At 48.4% G+C, this 12,691-nt stretch overlaps 1 pseudogene; it reads right to left on the bottom strand.

The window, feature by feature from the left end:
- Positions 1–508: 508 nt before the first annotated feature.
- LOC139235248 (U2 spliceosomal RNA) lies at positions 509–710 on the bottom strand (annotated as a pseudogene).
- Positions 711–12,691: the final 11,981 nt, after the last annotated feature.

Raw genomic sequence — 12,691 nt, 5'->3', positions numbered from 1 at the left:
TCATAAAGAGCAGCAACACATGGGCAAGTTTGGAAATACCACAATTCCTGACCAGAGTCTCCAGTACCCAGGCGGACAGCTTTTACTTTTCTTGTTTCCAAATTTTTCCCTTCTCTCCTAAAGGTGCTAATTCTTCCATGGATGCCAAGAGGCCAATCTTCATGTGTGAGCCCAGACAATGTATGTCAGCAAGATGCTTGACTGTCAGAACATCGTAGCTGAGCCTGATCCGGAACAAACGACTGCACATTCCAGCCGGGATCACAACAGGATCTTTATTAATTCCAGGATGTGGGCGTCACTGGCAAGACCGGCATTTATTGCATATCCCTAATTGCCCTTGAGAAGGTGATGGTGAGCAGCCAATTGAACCGCTGCAGCCCGTGTTTTTTTTTTTTTGAAATTCGTAGCCAATCGTTCCAATTCTTTGTCAAATCACAAATGCCAGAGGTCACCTTGCACACGCCAAGGATCACTCTGCGCCAATGCTCTTAGCCAAAAGGCCTAGAGCCACTGCACCGTTCCTGGAAGTACTGCAATACCAGGTTCGTGCCATGGAGGTGGATGGGTCAGGTCCCCCACACACCTCCTGTTTCCAAAAAAACAAGCATATACCTTCCTGATCCAGGGAGAACCACCCGGAGGTCATGGTGGCTACTCCCCTGTCAGGTCAGTTACGCATGATCTTAGCCAAAAGGCCGAGAAGCGACAGCCTGTGTGGTGAAGGTGCTCCCACAGTGCTGTTAGGGAGGGAGTTCCAGGATTTTGACCCAGCGACGATGAAGGAACAGTGATATATTTCCAAGTCAGGATGGTGTGTGACTTGGAGGGGAACGTGGAGGTGGTGGTGCTCCCAGGCACCTGCTAACCTTGTTCTTCCAGGTGGTAGAGGTCGCGGGTTTGAGAAGTGCTGCCGAAGAAGTTTTGGCAAGTTGCTGCAGTGCATCTTGTAGATGGTGCACACTGCAGCCATGGTGCGCCAGTGGTGGAGCGAGGGAATTTTGAAGGTGGTGGATGGGGTGCCAATCCAGCGGGCTGCTTTGTCCTGGATGGTGTCGAATTTCTCGAGTGTTGTTGAAACACTCATCCAGGCAAGTGAGGAGTATTCCATTACATTCCTGACTTGTGCCTTGTAGATGGCGGAAAGGTTTTGGGGAGTCAGGAGGTGAGACACTCAGCCTCTGACCTGCTCTTGTTGTCACAGTATTTATGTGGCTGGTCCAGTTAAGTTTCTGCTCAATGGTGACCCCCAGGGTGTTAATGCTGGGGGATTCGGCGATGGTAATGCCATTGAATTTCAAGGACCCGTGATTAGACTATCTCCTGTAGGTTTTCCCTCCCTAAGCACAGGTGCTAAGGTCAACTGTAGTGCTTCTACTTGGCAACTGAGATCAACTAACTCAGCTTAGACTGAGAATCAACCCTGTGTCCTTGTGTCCTTGTGTGTGTGGCTCAGTACCACTTTGTGGTGCTATTCCCTACTGAGCTTGGAATGTTCTTACTATTGTGTCTGTAATGTACTTATGAATGACTCCACGAGGCAATGTGTTGTACTCAAACTGTAGTGACCTTGGTCCTTTATTCATAACTCCAGAGTGAGGCAGCCGGCATGATGGCTCCCCTTTTATACAGTCCCTGCCACCAGGGCAGGAAACCCCGGTCTCCACCGGTTGCACCCTCTAGTGGTGCCAGCATAGTATATACACAGTGTAAACCTTATTGAAAGTACATCAGGTGAACAAGTCTCCATCTTATGCAACTTTACAGTGACTATATCTTATAGTGACTTTACAGAGAGTATATCTATAGTCTGCATATATAACACTTACACCGACAGAGTGTGTTTTTAAAAATTCATTTTCGGTATATGTTGGTCACTGGCAAGGCCTGCATTTATTGCACATCCCTAATTTCTCTGGGAAGGTGGTGGTGGGCCTTCCTCTGGAACTGTTGGGTAGCTGTTTGATACAACTCGCTGGGCCACTTCAGAGGAGAGTTAAGAATCAACCACATTGCTGTGGGATTGGAGTCACACGTAGGCCAGACTGGACAAGGACGGCAGATTTCCTTCCCCAAAGACATTAGTGAACCAGGTGAGTTTTCATGACAATCCGACAGCTTAATGGTCACTTTTACTGACACCAGCTTTTTACTTTCAGATATTTTTAAACTGAATTCAAATTATGAAACTGCCATGCTGGGATTTCTGAACATACATTCTCTGGGTTACTCGTCCAGTAACATAACCACTGCACTATCACAATGTGTGATTGATGGTTTTCTGGGTTAAAATCATCTGATCTTCCTTACCTCTCTCAGTCTTCCAGTCTCCACGCAAGCTGTGGCGTTTTAAAACCCAGGCTTGGTGTCAGATAATCATGACTTGCTGATATACCTCGATTCCTTTTCTACTCTTGCCTGTCCTGTACTGTAAGCCTCAGCCCTTACCCTGGGTTTCTTAATAAAAAAAAATCCCCAGGATATCTGGGCCCCAGTGAAAATACACCCAGTGGGAGCACTTCTAACCAGTGCTCAATGCCGCTCTCGCATCTAAAATTAAAACCCAAACAACTTTCCTGAAGTAACAGCAACAAAGCCCTTAAACTGTGATATCCATTCTCTGCGAGCCGCTTGTCAAATTCAGCTCAGCTTCGCATATTGAGAAGCAGCCAGGCAACGATCTATCTGTGTGTGCTCGTCCGGTTCACAGTGACAAGCGCCATCATTAAATAGATTACCTCAATAAAACTCAAGTTACTTTGAGAAGAAAAACGATTGGGATGAAATGATTATAGAGACACAGACAAGGGGACAAGGTACAAGGCATTTACACAGACATATATTGAACTTTCACAGAGAGTTCAGCATGAATAAAGGATGGGCAGAGGACTGGTCAGGAAGGGGTGAGTGTTTCTAGATCAGTATGCAGCTCCCCTCTCACACAAGAATCAAGCAAGAAAGTTCAAGTACCTCAGTCATTTAGCGATTAATTTTTTACATCTCAAAAATGGCTGCTCCTTCAGTATCAGAGGGCAGGCTTCGCAGAGAGTTCTGGATGTGAATACACTGTGAATATCCATGGTGGCCTCCATGTGCCAAATCCAAAACTGAAAAGGGTGCATGCTGGGAGTGAGGCAGGGGATGGGAGAGATGTGTGCAGCCGATGGAATAGGAATGGAAGTGGGATAGGAAAGGGGCAGGTCGCTGGAAAGGAGCAGGGCTGGGACATAATAGTAGCAGGGCCGGAACTGGAACAAGGCTGGGGTTCGATAGGAGTAGGGCTGCGAGTGGGAATGGAGTGTGTCAGGTGATCAGATGAGATGGGGCAGGGGATGGGATAGAAACAAGTGGAATGGGAGCAGGGCAGGGGGTGATATTGGTGGGATTGTGGCTTGAGTTCTGAGGTTTGTTTTGCTGTTGATAAAATTCAGAACTGATTTCAATCCTGGACCTAAACTTTTATGAACAGGAGCTCAGACCCCTGAATGGATGGGACGATATCAGGGCTGTTTAATATCAGTCTGTCGTTCCATCCCTACTCCCCACTGCAACTAATGTAAACAGGGTATCTCCAAAAGTACAATGAACTGAATGTGAAGCGGAGCTGGTTCACTGGCAAGCTACTAATGAATGACCTTCGACAGCGACCCTGATGTTTCAGTGGGGATCGGAATGCAGTGGTCTGTCGGAGTACTGCATCACACAGACTGGAAAATGCCAGATTCAGTGGTCAGCCTGTGTTCAGTCAGCGCAGCAGGAGGGATGCTCAGTGATCCTGGGCCAGAGAGGGGGAAAATAAGCCAGCTGTCCATGTGTGGATGTTGGGTGAGGACAGGATCAGACTTGGCCCCCTATGTTTGAATAATCTGCCAACACTCCGCATTCAGGCTTACACATGAAGGCAAGCCACTTGGGTGCGGTACAAGGATTCACAGAACCATACCCCAGCAGGAATCTTTGGGGGAAAAATTCTGTTGCGCCCCGTTTGGGGATGCAACATCCACGATGCCGGACTTGGTATGCCAGGTGCAGAAGTCCCGCCCCACTCTTGATATTGGGGTTACCGCCCAAAAGAACACGCTCCACTTCCTCTCTGGGGCGCTAACGGGACGGAAGCAGAGGGAGCGGGGTGCAGCGCTGCGCACAGGGCCACGTAGCGCTGACACGTAGAAGGGGCTCTCCCCTTCATTAAAGGGGTGGGCCCAAGCTGCCAACTCTGCGGGGTCCTACCTGGACCACCGGGGTGCAGGATGCTATGCCACCGGCCCGACATGCAAGCAGAGTGCCGGGCTGCCAGATCGCGCACAGACCCCACATTCAAAACTCCCGACGGGCGCTCGGGAAAATGACGACATTAATTCCCAAGATGGCCGACACCTCCCCTTTAAGTAGCGCCCCATGAGCCTCCTGCCGCCCTATTCACGTCCCTGAAGCTGTCATCGCCCGGCGCAACATCAGAGGGCTCGGGCCAATTTTCGTTCCGGGGTGTTGCGCACGATGATGACGACATCATTGCCGGCGGAGCGGGACGCAACCGGTTACCGCCACTGCTAAACTCGCGGAATTAAGCGGGAGTCATTAGCACCACAGCGCCCGGGAAAAAGTTATTTGCGCCTCCTGTTAGCGCTCCCAGGTCGCTAATGGGAGGTGCAAATGATACCAATTTCTCCCCCTTTGATATTTTGCATAATTAAACGGTAAGGCGGGGATGTCGGTAGTGTATGTGACTGCATTATATTAGGATAGGGAGAACTTGGTGGACTAAGTGATCTTCTTCCTCCTGTTCATACGTTCAAATCGAGTCAGCACCTTCAGGACAGCAGGAGAGACAACTGTAAAAGAAGCAGGCTTCCAGCGAGCAAGACTGTCTGAGCTAAGTGGAGCTCTCACCCTGATTTATTGTGGAGATCAATTGAAGGAAGCTGGAGTGGTGACAGCTGTGTGTGTAGACACGCAGGTAAAACCATGGCCAGTCGGCAGCAACCAGCTACCTTGATTTCCCGGGATGCTTTGCCAGCCTGGGAACCAGAAGGGAGTCACGGCACAGCTGAAACCCAGGACTTAATCTTATGCATCATTAAGCACTCAGGAGCAAGCCGGCATCTCTCATATACATCATCCATGCTTAGTAAACATAATGATGACATTAGATTAGTAATTTGAAATGAATTTTCTTTTTATAGGGAAACTGAGAATTCCTGCAAAAAAAGTCAATTACCTGAGAAGTACAGCATTTATGAGTTTTTCTGCTCTCAGATGCAGAGGAGCGTTAACTGCATCAGAAGGTTGAGGGAGTTGATGGATCTGGAATATTTTCTCACAATTTCAAGCCTGTATCACCGCCATCCATCATCAGCAGTCTTAAGCTTACAATGACATTCCTTTCCAACACTTGAAAATTACCATATTACCATTCTGTTTATATATAAGATGCGATCTTAAAGCTACAGGGTTATTCTTTTTTCTGGCTGCATGGTGAGATTTCGGAAACTCTGCATTCAATGTCCAATCACGCCACTCAGTGGCACCGTGTTGGGCAGGTTTGGAAAAACTCAGCAAGGGGACAATTAACGCATTTGCATTTTCCTGCCTGTTTCCTTCAGAACCCTCTCCTTAAGGCAATTCCTTTGCTGGGTATCAGCCACTCACCGGAGCCTCGGCACAGTGCCCATTCTTCATGTCTGAGTCCCGGAGATAAGGAGTGTCAGCGGCATACCCAGGGCTGACCTGCCCTCATCGGACATACATACACACACACACTTTCCGCAGGAGTCACTGGATAGTGATCAGGAGTGGCAACCCTTGCTGATTTCACATTTCTTTACCCAGGGTCACTGACTGAAGCCGTAACCATCCTCCAACTGTCCTGACTTAGATCGGCAAACTACAAACTGCATCTGTTCACTGTGTATATCCATTCTGTACACACCAAATCTATATGCAGCTATTCAGTGCAGCCTGTGAACCCTGTGCACACTGTATATATACTGCCACCCTGTGCACTGTATATACTGTCAGCGGTGGTTCAGTTGGTAGCACACATGCCTCGAGTCAGAAGGTAGTGGGTTCAAGTCACACTCCAGGGACTTCAGCATATAAATCTAGGCTGACACTCCAGTACAGTACTGAGACTTTAGACCGAGGCCCTGTCTGCTCTCTCGGGTGGTGCTAAAAGATCCCATGGCACTATTTTGAAGGGGAGCAGGGGAGTTAGCAATACCAATATTTAGCACTCAATCAACATAACAATTTAGCACTCAATCAACATAACAAAAACAGGTCATTATCACAATGCTGTTTGTGAGAGCTTGCTGTGCGCAAATTGGCTGCCGTGTTTCCCACATTACAATAGTGACTGCACTCCAAAAAGTACGTCATTGGTTGTAAAGTGATCATGAAAGCCACCACATAAATGCAAGTTTTTTTTCTTTTTGACATCCTGTATCTATATCCTGCCATCTTGTGCACTATATCCCTATACTGCCACCCTGTGCACTGCATATCCTGCCATCCTGTGCACTGTATCCATGTCCTGCCATCCAGTGCACTGTATCTATATCCTGCCCTCCTTTGCACTGTATCCATATCCTGCCATCCAGTGCACTGTAGCTACACACAGGCAATCTTGTGCACTGTATCTACACACTGCCATCCTGTGCACTGTATCGATATACTGCCATTCTATGCATATTGTATCTATTGGTACGATCGTGTGCACTGCATCTGTACACTGCTATCATACACACACTGTATCTATATACTGCCATCCTGTGCACTGTATCTATAGGAGATTTGCAGGATCTTGCGGAGACATAGTTGGTGGTATTTCTCCAGCGATTTGAGATGTCTGCTGTAAATGGTCCATGTCTCTGAACCATATAGGAGGGTGGGTATTACTACAGCTCTGTAGACCATAAGCTTGATGCCAGATTTTAAGGCCTGATCCTCGAACACTCTCTTCCTCAGGCGACCAAAGGCTGCACTGGCGCACTGGAGGCAGTCTTGGACCTCGTCATCGATGTCTGCCCTTGCTGATAGTAGGTTCCCGAGGTATGGAAAGTCGTCCACCTTGTCCAAGGCCACGCCGTGGATTTTGATGAATCCCCTGGGAGGATAAACGCATCAACGTCAGTGTTCTCGATCAGGCCAACATCCCCAGCATTGAAGCACAGACCACACTCGACCAGCTCCGTTGGGCTGGCCACATTGTCCACATGCCTGACACAAGACTCCCAAAGCAAGCACTCTATTCAGAACTCATACACGGCAAGCGAGCCTCAGGTGGGCAGAGGAAACATTTCAAGGACACCTCAAAGCCACCTTGATAAACATAGTAACATAGAAGAAACATAGAAATCTATAGCGCAGAAGGAGGCCATTTCGGCCCATCGTGTCCGCGCCGGCCGACAAAGAGCTGCACAGCCCTCGGTCAGCAGCCCTGAAGGTTACATATAAACCTATGAACAATGAACAATGGCGGAAAGTTAAAGAGGACCCAGACCAACCAGTCCGCCTCACACAACTGTGATATCCCTTACACTGAAACATTCTACACTCCACCCCAACCGGAGCCATGTGATCTCCTGGGAGAGGCAAAAACCAGATAAAAACCCAGGCCAATTGGGGAAAAAAAAATCTATGAAAATTCCTCTCCGAACCACCCAGGTGATCGAAACTAGTCCAGGGGATCACCTTGGCCGTATTCGATTCCCTGCAGTACGTACCATCGTATCTGCGCCGGCCAACAACAAAGCTCTAGGTCCTTAACCCTGCAGGTTACGACACTTTAAGTGCCCATCCAAGCACCTTTTAAATGTGGTGAGGGTTTTTGCACCACCACCCTTCCAGGCAGTGAGTTCCAGATCCCCACAGCCCTCTGCGTGAAGAAGCCCCCCCTAAAATCCCCTCTAAACCTTCCACCAATCACCTTAAAACTATGCCTCTTCGTAACTGACCCCTCCACCAATGGAAATAGACCTTTGCTATCCACTATATCCAGGCCCCTCAAAATTTTTACACCTCAATGAGGTCTCCTCTCAACATAGAAACATAGAAATTTACAGCGTAGAAGGAGGCCATTTCGGCCCATCGTGTCCAACCTCCTCTGTTCCAATGAGAACAAACCCAGCCTATCCAATCTGTCATCATAGCTAAGATTCTCCATTCCAGGCAGCATCCTAGTAAATCTCCTCTGCACCCTCTCTAGTGCAATCACCTCCTTCCTATAATACGGCGACCAGAACTGCACGCAGTACTCCAGCTGTGGCTGAACCAGAGTATTATACAATTTAAGCATAACTTCCCTGCTCTTATATTCTATGCCTTGGCCAATAAAGGCAAGCATTCTATGTGCCTTCTTACCTGGCCTGCTACTTTCAGGGATCTGTGGACGAGCACTCCGAGGTCTGTTTGTTAATCTACATTATTAAGTGGTCTACCGCTTAATGTGTATACCCTTTCCTTATTAGCCCTCCCAAAGTGCAACATCCCCACCGACACCTGGGACTCCCTGGCCAAAGACTGCCTTAAGTGGACGAAGAGCATCCGGGAGGACGCTGAACACCTTGAGTCTCGTCGCCGAGAGCGTGCAGAAAACAAGCGCAGGCAGCGGAAGGAGCGTGTGGCAAACCAGACTCCCCACCCACCCTTTCCTTCAACGACTGTCTGTCTCGTATTGGACTGTACAGTCACCTGAGAACTCACTTTTAGAGTGGAAGCAAGTTGTTTTCGAGGTACTGCCTATGATGATGTATCTATATACGGCCATCCTGTTCACTGTATCCAAATACAGGTTGAACCACCCTTATCCAGAACTCCCTTATCCAGAACCACCCCTTGTCCAGAACTATTCCCGGCCACCTGATGGCACATGCGCAGAACTCCGACATGAACAAATTGAAATCCTTCCTCGCTGCTGACTGCCACAATCGCTGGCCTGACCCCGCGATTGACCCCCACCTCCCGCACGATCTTTCTGCCGCACTCCCAGCCCCAAGCCAGCCAGCTCCGATATCCCCTTGCTCAGTACCTGTACCATCCAAGTTAACGTGACAATCCCTCATTCAGAAAAATCCCTTATCCAGGTCCTGAGTTCCAGTTAAGGGATGTTCAACCTGTACTGCCATCCTGTGCACTGTATCTATTGGTGCAATCTTGTGCACTGCATTTGTACACTGCCATCCTGTACACACTGTATCTGTATACTCACAGTGAACTCACACTCACTAACAAGCCAAAGGTGGGCAGTAGAAACGTTACAATGACATCCTCAAAGCCTCCCTGATAAAGTTCAACATCACCACTGACACCTGGGAGTCCCTGGCCGAAGACTGGCCTAGGTGGAGAAAGTGCAACCGGGAGGGCGTGGAGCTCTTCGAATCTCAACGGCGAGAACGTGACGAGTTCAAGTGCAGGCAGCGGAAGGAGTGTGCGGAAAACCAGTCCCACCCACCTCTTCCCTCGACGAACGTCTGTCCCACTTGTGACTCTCGTATTGGACTGTTCAGCCACCAAAGAACTCACTTCAGGGGTGGAAGCAAGTCTTCCTCGATTCCGAGGGATTGCCTATGATGATGATGATGATGAATCTATATAGTGCCTTTTTGTGCACTGTAACTATGCTGTTGCCCTGAGCACTCTGTTCCTGTGTACTGCCAGACCTGTGCACTGTCTCCATATACTGTCATCCTGTGCACTGTATCTATATACTGCTATCCTGTGCATTGTATCTATATACTGCCGTCCTGTGCAATGTATCCATATACTGTCATCCTGTGCACTATGTATATATGGCTATACTGTGCACTGTATCCATATACTGCCATTCTGTACACACCATATCTATATGTTGCCATCCTGTGTACTGCTTCCAGTGTGCCAGCACAGCCTTCGATCACCTGAGGAAGAGAGACTTAGGGTCTACAGGGCAGCAGTGAAATCCGCCCTCCTATATGGCTCAGAGATGTGGACCATATACTGTACCTCAAAGCACTGGAGAAGTACCATCAGCGCTGCCTCCGCAAGGTGCTGAAAATCCACTGGGAGGTTTCTGTGCACCGTATCTATATACTGCCATCCTGTGTACTGTATCCATATACTGCCATCCTCTGCACTGTTGCTCTATACTGCCATCCTGTGCACTGTATCTATTAGTGCGATCTTGGTTACTGCATCTTTACAATGCCTGCTGTAAACGCTGTATCGATATAGTGCCTTCTTGTGCACTGTAACTATATGCTGCTGCCCTGAGCACGCTGTGTCTAGATACTGCCATGCAATTCACTGTATCCACATACTGCCATACACTGCACCCTGCATTTATATACTGCCTGCCTGCAGACAGTGTATTTATATACAGCCACCCTGGGTTACCTGTATTTATATATTGGCACACAGTGCACACTGTATCTATATGCTGCTATCCTTGCACTGTATCTATATAATGCCATTCTATGCACTTTATCTACATGCTGCCACACTTTGCACCCCGGAACTAAATGCTGCCATCCTGTGCACTATCTATATACTGCCATCCTATACACTGTATCTATGTATTTCAATCCTTTGCACACTGTATGTATATACTGCCATCTTGTGCGCTTCATCTTTATACAGCCAACCTGTGCACTCTATCTATACTACCATCCTCTGAACTGTATCTATATACTACCATCCTGTGCACTGGATTTACATTCTGGCATGCTATGCATATTGTAATTATTGGTGCAATCTTGTGCACTGCACCTGTACACTGCCATCCTGTGCACACTGTAGCTATATAGTTCCCTCTTGTGCAATGCGAGTATATATGCTGCTGCCCTGAGCACTCTGTGTCTATACTGCCATCTAGTGCACTGTATCAATATTCTGCCATCTTGTGGACTGTATCTATATACTGCCATCCTGTGCGCTGTATCTGTGTACTGCCATCCAGTGCACTCTATCTATACTGCCATCCTCTATACAGTATCGATCTAATAAATGAGCGGCGATGCCGGGGTGGAGAAGTTCATAGAGGGAAGTGATCGGGGCCCAGGAGAAACGTGAGTTCGGGGGCGAGAAGAGGCGAGGGCCCATAGGCAGCACGGGCCAGCCCACACTGCGATATATGTGCGCACTAGGTCGGTGTAGCAGAGCTGGTCTCCAGTGTTCTTGGTTAATCCTTGCCAAGCCCATGTGGTGGCTGGTGTGAAACGGCCACCGTACTTAAAAAAATCCGCGCACAGATGTAGCACGGAACCTGGAATATCAGGTCTAACATTGAAACATCTGTGAACTCATCCCATTTTCACATGGAAGCAAGTCATCCTCGTCTCAAGGGACTGCCTATGATGATGTATCATTATACTACCATCCTGTACACTGTATCTATGTGCTTCAATCCTTTGCACCCTGTATGTATATACTGCCATCATGTACACTGTATCTATATCACTGATGAAGGTGAAGAGCAGGTATGGTTGGGGGATGGGCAGTGGGCTCAGCTAGCTGCCCTTGCAGCATGGATTTGTGTTTTAGGGTAAGAAATACACCTCTTATTAAGGCCTATCAGGGCCAAGGGAAGTTTAAACAGTGGAAGGGGGGAGTTTCGGGGTAATATGTCCTTACTATACAGTATAAATGCACACGAGGCCCATACTTGAGAGAAGGTCACTCTGTGACCAGTAACCTTTATTCACCAGCACTGAAGTGGAGAAGATGGGTGGAGCTTCCCCTTTTATACCTGAAAGTCCAGGTTAGGAGTGTCTCCCACAAGTTCACCACCTAGTGGTCAGTGTTCTCATGGTGTACAACTTAGGTCAGTTTATACATAGATTACAATGACAGTAGAATATATGACATCACCTCCCCTCCCAAAGTCTTAATGGGATCACAGGTTAAGTCTCTCTGGTGGTTTATACTCCCTTGTAGAGCGCCTGAGTTGGGGCTCCGGTTGTTGGGCGCTGGCCTGAGTGTCTGCTGTTTGCGGTGCTTCAGGCCTGTCCGGACTGCCCACAGTGACTGGGCTCTCCTCCACTTGATTCCGGTGTTCGGTCACCTGTGGTGGAGTGAACGCTACATCGTGTTCTTCCTCTGCTTCTTCTATGGGGTTGCGGAACCTCCTTTTTGTTTGATCCACGTGTTTGCAGATTTGTCCATTGGTAAATTTAACTACCAGAATCCTATCCCCCTCTTTGGCAATCACAGTGCCTGCGAGCCATTTGGGCCCTGCAGCGTAGTTGAGGACAAAGACCCGGTCATTGACATCAATATGTCGCACCCTCGCATTCCTGTCATGGTAGTCACATTGTGACCGGCGCCTGCTCTCAACAATTTCTTTCATGGTGGGGTGTATAAGGGATAACCTGGTTTTGAGCGTCCTTTTCATTAGCAGCTCTGCGGGTGGAACCCCTGTGAGCGAGTGTGGTCAGGATCTATTGGCCAACAGGAGGTGTGATAAGCGGCTTTGTAGGGAACCCCCTTGGATTCTGAGCATCCCCTGTTTTATTATCTGCACTGCTCGTTCCGCCTGGCCGTTTGAGGCCGGCTTGAACGGTGCCGTTCTGACATGGTTGATACCATTTCCTGCCATGAAGTCCTGGAATTCAATGCTTGTAAAGCACGGGCCATTGTCACTGACCAAGATGTCCGGTAGACCATGGGCAGCGAACATTGCCCATAGACTTTCTACCGTGGCAGAGGATGTGCTTGA

This window comes from Pristiophorus japonicus, chromosome 22 (assembly GCF_044704955.1).
Source record: "Pristiophorus japonicus isolate sPriJap1 chromosome 22, sPriJap1.hap1, whole genome shotgun sequence".
Taxonomy (NCBI): Eukaryota; Metazoa; Chordata; class Chondrichthyes; family Pristiophoridae; genus Pristiophorus; species Pristiophorus japonicus.
Note: the sequence above shows the minus strand (reverse complement) of the source record. Positions and strands in the feature narration are given on the sequence as shown.